The sequence below is a fragment of the Schistocerca serialis genome, chromosome 6 (genome assembly GCF_023864345.2).
Source record: "Schistocerca serialis cubense isolate TAMUIC-IGC-003099 chromosome 6, iqSchSeri2.2, whole genome shotgun sequence".
Classification (NCBI taxonomy): domain Eukaryota; kingdom Metazoa; phylum Arthropoda; class Insecta; order Orthoptera; family Acrididae; genus Schistocerca; species Schistocerca serialis.
This window is the reverse complement of record NC_064643.1, coordinates 522,949,911-522,959,265: the sequence shown is the minus strand read 5'-3', so window position 1 is coordinate 522,959,265 and position 9,355 is coordinate 522,949,911.

Genomic DNA, 9,355 nt, shown 5'->3' with positions numbered 1-9,355 from the left:
ATTCAGGAGTGTTATATTGACGAACTACGGATAAATATTTGTGGTTATCATTACTGAAACCAGAGGCGCGCTAACTGAAGAGTGGGCCCGTGTTCCTGGTGAGAGTGGGAGGTTTGGGGGGTGGGGGTGTGGGGGTGTGATGCCCAAGGCTGAGAGCACCATCGACCCATCGACACGTAGCCTATTTGTTAATCTGTACTCAAAGTTACTCTAGTACTAATTTTATTCTACATAAAAAAGGGCAGCAGGACACGTCAGTCATGTCCAAAGTGCTCAGTCAGGATTTCATTCATTTTGTGGGTCATAATTGAAAATGAAATTATTCAGTTATGGGGAAAAGAATCTTGAAAATATTATTGTTTTTTATTTCAAACAATACAAACATTTTTCTATTATTTTAGATTGCCTACTTCGGAGATGAACAGATTTCAATTTCAAATGTTAGATTGGTTTTCTTAATTTCTTCACAAATAAATATAAACCAAAGAATCATTTCATTGGGTTTTTTCCTACCTCAGATACCACTGGTAGATAGTTAAGTATGTTTCTTTAAGTCTTACATCGAAATATCGCACTCATTTGCAAGTTAGGTCAGGCAAGGGCTGTGACAGTAGCGCGAATACGAGAGGGAAAAATACAGATCAGCAGAAAATAATACTAGGCCATAACTGACGGACAATTTATATCCGTAGTACTCCACGTTGTTTTAGTTCATTAATGACTGACGCCGCTAGACGTCCTCTCGATGTAACAGTTTTTTTCCTATGGTTCAAGAAATGTACGTACATTATGTGATCAAAAGTATCTGGACACCTGGCTGAAAATGACTTACAAGTTCGTGGCGCCCTCCATCGGTAATGCTGGAATTCAATATGGTGTAGGCCCACCCTTAGCCTTTATGACTGCTTCCACTCTCGCACGCATACGTTCAATCAGGTGCTGGAAGGTATCTTGGGGAATCGCAGCCCATTTTTCACGGGGTGCTGCACTGAGGAGAGGTATCGATGTCGGTCGGTGAGGCCTGGCACGAAGTTGGCGGTCCAAAACATCCCAAAGGTGATCTACAGGATTCAGGTCAGCACTCTATGCAGGCCAGTCCTTCACAGGAATTTTATTGTCGTATAACCACTTCGCCACAGGCCATGCATTATGAATAAGTGTCCGATCGTGTTGAGAGATGTAATCGCCATCCTCGAATTGCTCTTCAACAGTTGGATGCAAGAAGGTGCTTAGAACATCTATGTACGCCTGTGCTGTGGTAGTGCCACGCAAAACAACAGGGGGTGCAAGCCCCCTCCATGAAAAACACGACCACACCGTAACACCACCGCCTCCGAATTTCACTGTTGGCACTACAAACGCTGGCAGATCAAGTTCACCATACATTCTCCTTACCCACACTCTGCCATCGGATCGCCACATTACGTGCCGTGATTCATCACTCTACACGTTTTTCCACTGTTCGATCGTCCGTCATTTACGCCCCTTACACAAAGCGAGACGTCGTTTGGCATTTACCGGCGTAATGTGTGGCTTATGAGCATGGTCGAGAGGACCATGAAATCCAAGTTTTCTCACCTCCCGCCTAACTGTCGTAGTACTTGCTGTGGATCCTGATGCAGTTTGGAATTCCTGTATGATGGTCAGGATAGATGTCAGCCTATTACACATTATGAGCCTCTTCAACTGTCGGCGGTCCCTGTCAATCAACACACGAGGTCGGCCTGCACGCTTTTGTGCTGTATGTGCCCCTTCACATTTTCACTTCACTATCACATCGAAAACGGTGTAGCAAGGGATGTTTAGGAGTGAAGAAATCTCGCGTAGAGACGTATGACAGAAGTGGCACCCAATCGCCTGACCATGTTCAAAGTCCGTGAGTTCCGCGGAGCACCTCACACTGCTCTCTCACGATGTCTAATGAGATCACTCATATGGAGTAACTTTCAGTAGGTGGCAGCACAACGCACCTAATATGAAAAACGTATGTTTTTGGGGGTGTCCGGATACTTTTGGTCATTCAGTGTATGTTTATTTTGTCGCGCCCAAGGAACGTGGGAGATACTTACCTTCGAAATTGTTTTGTCGTTAGAGTCTACACCTCGACGGGAGAGCAGAGCTGAAGCGTCCGAGGTACTTGTGTCACGTTTGCAAAAAAAAAAAAAAAAAAATGTGTTCAAATGTGTGTGAAATCTTATGGGACTTCACTGCTAAGGTCATCAGTCCCTAAGCATACACACTACTTAACTTAAACTATCCTAAGGACAAACACACACATCCATGCCCAAGGGGGACTCGAACCTCCACCGGGAACAGCCGCACTGTCCACGACTGCAGCTCCTGAGACAGCTCGGCTAATCCCGCGCGGCTACGTCTGCAAAACTCTATGCTGCATCATACAAACTGATGGGGATGGAGGCATTGAAACGAGAAACAAAGTCATTCTTTTAACAGCAAAGTTGAAGTCTTTCGTATTAATGATCTCCATAGTTAGGGTCTGTTTCGTAACACATACTGTCCGAAGCTTTACAAAAATTCAACGTTGTTCACATAGACACGATCAAAATTGTATCTCAAGCTGTAGCCGATTTGTCGGAATTCGAACTCAATCTTTGTTCATCGAATGCTCAATACTGCAAAAGATGGGAGTGAACGGTTTAATATGAGACAGAATTTTCCATACCGAACCGTCCCCGCCACAGGAGGACAAGATGTATGCTTAAGTTTAAGAGATCAGCCGATAATAGATCTTGAAACATATTTCAAAATAGATTTTAACTCCTCCTTGCTGGATATCACTATAACAAAATGTGAAGAACGTTTCGAGCAAATAAATTAAAATCACAGAGCGTTCTCTTGTCCACAAAATATATATATAGGAAAAAAATCGAAGAAGAAACAAGCAAGCTCTGTTAAAATTTGTAATACAAATGGAAAAAAGGCTTAAATTCGGATGTTGATCGAAATGGTCTCTTTAACGAAATACAGCTTTTACCACTCTTCGTTGAAAACTGCAGAGCCCCGTTAGACATACCCAGTTATTTATCTTCAATTAATTTTAATTCAGTATATTGCCTGTCACAGTAGCTCACAGAGAAACATCTTTTCTCTAAATTAAAAGTAATGTAAAGTTACCATAAGTCATCGTCGAGGGAATGTGAACTAATCAATTTATGTCTGATCAATTTTGAAGATACCATCTGCCTGGAACACTGCCCCCAATCCCCACTCCCACCCCCAACCTGACGTACAATGGACCTTCCAAAGGTCGGGTTGCTTGCTTACGTCAGCGATACATACAAATGTGAAACCACAATGGAGGGGTAGTGCGCAGGCCAGAGAAACCTTTGGTTCCTGAAGAGATGCAGCGACGTTTTCAATAGTTGCGGGTGCAACAGTCTGGATGACTAACTGATCCGGCCTCGTAACGTCAACCAACGTGACCTTGCTCTGTTGGCACTACGAACGACTGAAAGCAAGCGGAAACCAAAAACGCTATATTTCCCGAGGAAATGTAGCATTATCTCTAGGGCTTAACGATGGTGACGTCTTCTTCGATAAAATCTTCCATAAGTAACGACGTGAAAAGGATAGTGTTTTGAAAATTTGAAAATAGTCCACGAACATCAACAAAAGTAAAACAGGGATAATGGAATTTAGTCGAATTAAATCAGGCGACGCTGTGGGAATTGGGACACTGATAGTCGTAGATGAGGTTCGTTATTTGGTCAGCAAAATTTCTAATAATGGCCGAAGTGTCGACAGATGATTGCATGAATAGCCTTTCTGAAGAAGAGAATTCTGTTAACATCGAATGCAAATGTAAATGCTAGGAATATTTTCTGAAGATATTGGTCTGGTGTGTAGCCTTTTCATGGAAAAGAAACTTGGACGACAAACAGTTCAGACAGCAAGAGAATAGAAGCTTTTGAAATGTGGTGCTATGGAAGTATACTGAAGATCAGATGGGTAGTTCGATAGAGATGATACATCCAGAAGCGCCATGAAATCGCCTGGCAAAGGGGACGTTTGTGGGGCAAAAATTTTAAAGACATTCCAGGCCAGAATATAGTAAGCAGTTTCAAGTGGATGTAGGTTGCAGTGGTTATGAAAACAGGAGAAAGTGAGAAGTAGAGCGGTACACAGCCTACGGAGTTTAGGTACGTGAAATACGTAATTGACGGGCAACAAACTGTCATATATCGCATAGTTGTGTAAGGGATGTGACATCTACATCTACATTGATACTCTGCAAATCACATTTAAGTGTCAGGTAGAGGGTTCATCGAACCACCTTCACAATTTTCTAGTGTTCCAGTGTAGCACAGCGCACGGAGAGAAAGAGCACCTATATCTTTCCGTAAGAGCTCTGATTTTCCTTATTTCGTCGTGGTGATCGTCTCTCCCTATGTGGGTCGGTGTCAACAAAATATTTTCGCATTCGGAGGAGAAAGTTGGTGATTGGAGTTTCGTGAGAAGATTCCGTCGCAACGAAAAACGTCTTTCTTTTAATGATGTCCAGCCCAAACCCTGTACCATTTCTGTGACACTCTCTCCCATATTTCGCGATAATTCAAAAGGTGCGGCCCTTCTTTGAACTTTTTAGATGTACTCCGTCAGTCCTATCTGGCAAGGATCCCATACCGCGCAGCAGTATTCTAAAAGAATGGCGTGGTGTAGCCAGTCTCCTTAGTAGATCTGTTACATTTTCTAAGTGTCCTGACAATAAAACGCAGTGTTTGGTTAGCCTTCCCCTCAACAATTTCTATGTGTCACTTCGAATTTAACTTGTTCATAATTGTAATACCTAGGTATTTAGTTGAATTTACGGCTTTTAGATTAGACTGATTTATCGTGTATCCGAAGTTTAACGAATTCCTTTTAGCACTCATGCGGATGACCTCACACATTTCGTTATTTAGGGCCAACTGCCAATTTTCGCATCATTCAGATATCTATTCTAAGTAGTTTTGCAATTTGTTTTGATCTTCTGATGACTTTATTAGTCGATAAACGACAGCGTGTGTGGTACAGTGTCAAAATCCTTCCGGAAATCCAGACATACGGAATCGATCTGTACTCATGAAACGTATTCAGAAAGGTTGTGATCTGGAAAAGCTGGAAAACTCGGTCCCTCCTATAGCTGTGCAGGTGTTTGCATGATGACAAATCATAAGTATACAGAAACGAACATAATTAATAGGGAAAACCGACACCGGTGAAACTATTCCACAATATTCGAAAAAACGGAGTAGTGAAGAAGGGTCCGGAGACGAACCTTTTGCGGAATAACTATGAAGTGTGGTTACATGCAGCCACTGATTTACTATGAAGATGGATCTTACTGTACGGGAGACGAAATCTAAAGTTTTCGATTAAGTCCCCATCTAATTGGGCTCAAATTTCTCTCTGGGCCCATGTTGCTGAATTTCATAAATGCGTGATGGGGCAGTGGCATATTTTCCTGCCGTTCAAAGACGACATCTTACGTTTCAACATCGAACAACATGTATAGGTCATGCAGGGAGTGCAACCTTCCTTCCCTCGTCTCCCCCCCCCCCCTCCCATCAAGATCAACTGCCAGTAACCAAATGGTTCAAATGGCTCTGAACACTGTGGGACTTAAAGTACATCACACACATCCATGCCGGAGGCAGGATTCGAACCTGCGACCGTAGTGGTGGCGCGGTTCCAGACTGAAGCGCCTAGAACCGCTCGGCCACACCAGCCGGCTACCCGTAATGCTCTGGATTTTTCTGGCTGGGGTGATTACAGGAAGTGAGAAAACGAAACGTGCAGTGCACTCCAGTTGGTGAAGTGGAGGCACTGTAGCAAAGAATTATAGTCTTCTCAAGAGATATGCGATAGTACGGGAGTGTTTAAAATTACCGGTGACTGGCTGTAGAGAAGAGTGTAGTATTGCATCCAAATGAAGGGATGATACGTCAAAACAACTCGTTTAAGAAGTACGCGGAACAGCGCGACTGCTACGATCGCAGGTTCGAATCCTGCCTCGGGCATGGATGTGTGTGATGTCCTTAGTTTAGTCAGGTTTAAGTAGTTCTAAGTTCTAGGGAACTGATGACTTCAGATGTTAAGTCCCATGGTGCTCAGGACCTTTTGAACCATTTGAACAAGTACGGATGAACACTAAATTGAAACATGTAACCTGCTGAAGTTGTACTGTATGTCTTGTTAAGGTGGGCCAAAGGAGAAAACAGAGACCAATTACATGGAGACTCAATAGAAAAGTTTGTGGACCTGTCTTTACTGCAACGATTTCTTCTGTCATCAAATACTTTAATCTGTTAAAATTTTCGCTATTGATTATAATACTCCCTGAACAGAGGGTGGACAAAAATTACCAAGCGCAATGCCGTATAATGAAACCCTTGCCATTCGAAACAGCTTCCAGTCGTCTAGAAATGGATAAATACAGGTATTGTGTGGTTTTCTTCCTGTAATATAGTGGCAAGTTCCGGTAACAATGGATACAGGTGGATAGCTACTACGCATCCTTCTCTCCAAAGTAGACCACAAAGCTTCAATAGTACCGAGATCTGGTGACCGTGGTGGCCAGCTGAGATGTGAAAATTCATTCTCGTCCTCACAAAACGAGTATTGAACAATGTGAATCGGTATGATCAGGGGCCTTATCGTCTTTGAGCACAACATCACCAATGGGAAACAAACATTGTACCAGTCAACAAAAACAGTCACATAATCCTTCGCAACAATGGGACCTTGCAGCGTACCCTTGGAGTCCATGGAATACCACGACATGGCTGCCAGAATCGTCAACGAACCCCCATCATTATTTTGCGTTGGGAAAGAAACTTGGTCAGAAGTAGGAAACAGCGTGGGACATGACTCATACAATCAAATAACTTTCTTCCATTGCTCTACAGTCCGTGTTTTCTAACTTAGGCAAGTTTCCCCGTTACGGGCAGTTGCAACAGTGATGAGTGGGTTAGGAATTCCAGTTCGCCCGGAAATTCCCTGCTTACGGAGCTCCTTTCCAGTTCTTTTGTTGCTGACAGGGTTCACGAGTGTGACATTCAGTCCTACAATGACTTTAACAACTACTGTCCGCTTCTTTTTAGTCAATAATTGTCCGTCATGATCAGTCAACACACACCTTCGTCCGCTTTGTGACGTAGCGGATGATGTCTTTCCGCTTTCGCTGCATGTGATGTAAATCTTCTATTTCGGCTACATTGATAATGGAAGTGCCTTTATACGAACAACAACACTTTCACCACTTAGCTCCAATGTAATCCACTCGCAAATGCACAGACCACTGTGTTGACCACAACGAGACTTAAGACATATTAAGGACACTGCACAGGTGCCGTTCGTGGTCAGTTAGGACAGTAGGCTTATCTAGCTCCTGCATTTCTGTTCAAGCAATCAGTTTTAGCGATGTTTTCATATTTTCGTATTCTTGTGCATATACAGGTCGTGCGTATTTTTATGATCATGTGGAGAGTATTTATTAACCTGCTGTGGCCCACTCTGTTCCGTGAACGAGAAAAGTCACACCCCTAAGAATCCTAACTGATCAAGAGACTACTTTTGTGGCAGAAGAAATTAACTTGTCGCAGAAAACAGTTAACTATAAATCTGACGAAAGGATGCACACAAGGCTCTGTTTGTGGTTCTGGCTTTTACGTAGTCGCCGCTGACCCACTGCTTGGAAAGCTAGGAGCTATGTGAGGAGCTAAATGATGCAGTGCATATGCAGGAAACCTTTATGCTGCCCGTGCGTAGGGTGATCATAAAGTTTCAATTAACACATAGAACAGAGTAAGCCCGTAATTAATTTTTTGTTTACATTCCCCGATGTTATTCAATCTCTATATTGAGCAAGCAGTAAAGGAAGCAAAAGAAAAATACGGAGAGGTATTAAAATCCATGGAGAAGAAATAAAAACTTTGAGGTTCGCCGATGACATTGTAATTCTGTCAGAGACAGCAAAGGACTTGGAAGAGCAGTTAAACGGAATGGACAGTGTATTGAAAGAAGGATATAAGATGAACATCAACAAAAGCAAAACGAGGGTAATGGAAAGTAGTCGAATTAAGTCGGGTGATGCTGAGGAAATTAGATTAGGAAATAAGACACTTAAAGTAGTAAAGGAGTTTTACTATTTGGGGAGCAAAATAACTGATGATGGTCGAAGTAGAGAGGATATAAAATGTAGACTGGCAATGGCAAGGAAAGCGTTTCTGAAGAAAAAGAATTTGTTAAAATCGAGTATAGATGTGTCAGGAAGTCGTTTCTGAAAGTATTTGTATGAAGTGTAGCCATGTATGGAAGTGAAACATGGACGATAAATATTTTAGACAAGAAGAGAATCTTTCGAAATGTGGTGCTACAGAAGAATGCTGAAGATTAGATGGGTAGATCACATAACTTATGAGGAGGTATTGAATAGAATTGGGGAGAAGAGGAGTATGTGACACAACCTGACAAGAAGAAGGGACCGGTTGGTAGGACATGTATTGAGGTATCAAGGGATCACATATTTGGCATTGGAGGGTAACGTGGAGGGTAAAAATCGTAGCGGGAGGCCAAGAGATGAATACACTAAGCAGTTTCAGAAGGATGTAGGTTGCAATAGGTACTGGGAGATGAAGAAGCTTGCACAGGATAGGGTAGCGTGGAGAGCTGCATCAAACCAGTCTCAGGACTGAAGACCACAATAACAACAACATTTAAATGCCTATAATCCCGGTACACACCGAAAACCCGCGCTCCAGTATCGCAGCACTCCGTTATATGAGCCAAAACGACATGAAATCTCCATTCCATCGATGAACTGCTACGGTACTTTCGCACGGGAATTCCAGTGCGTGCCAGGACACGAGACATGTACCTGTGAAAAAATTAAAAAAAAACAGTTACGTTTCTATATGACTAGCCTCGTACTGCGGGAGATTCAACAAGAAACTAGAAAGCAACTGCAATTAAGTGTGATGTACGCTGCAATAAACCGCAGAGAAAAAAGTGTGTAGTTGACCGGCTGCAACACAGCGTACATCGACATGAGATGTCAATTATAGCTGTAGGAATCATGTTCCGGCACCCCTAGAATGCATTTCTTTGGTATCGAAGCTAGGAACGCCAAACCGAACTCCCAGTTGCTCTAAGGGTCCGATACCAGCTGTACTGGATGTGTGGGAAGAGCGTCTTCGGAAGCTAGAGTCGGGCGCTGCCTGCGCCGCGCTCGCACAACGGGAACTGTTGTAAGGTCAGTGGGTGAAGAAGGCGCCCCCGCAGCCGCGAGGAAACGGAACAAGCGGGATGAAAGCGAGAGCGCAGAGCGTGGTTGCTCTCACGTCACCAGCAGCAG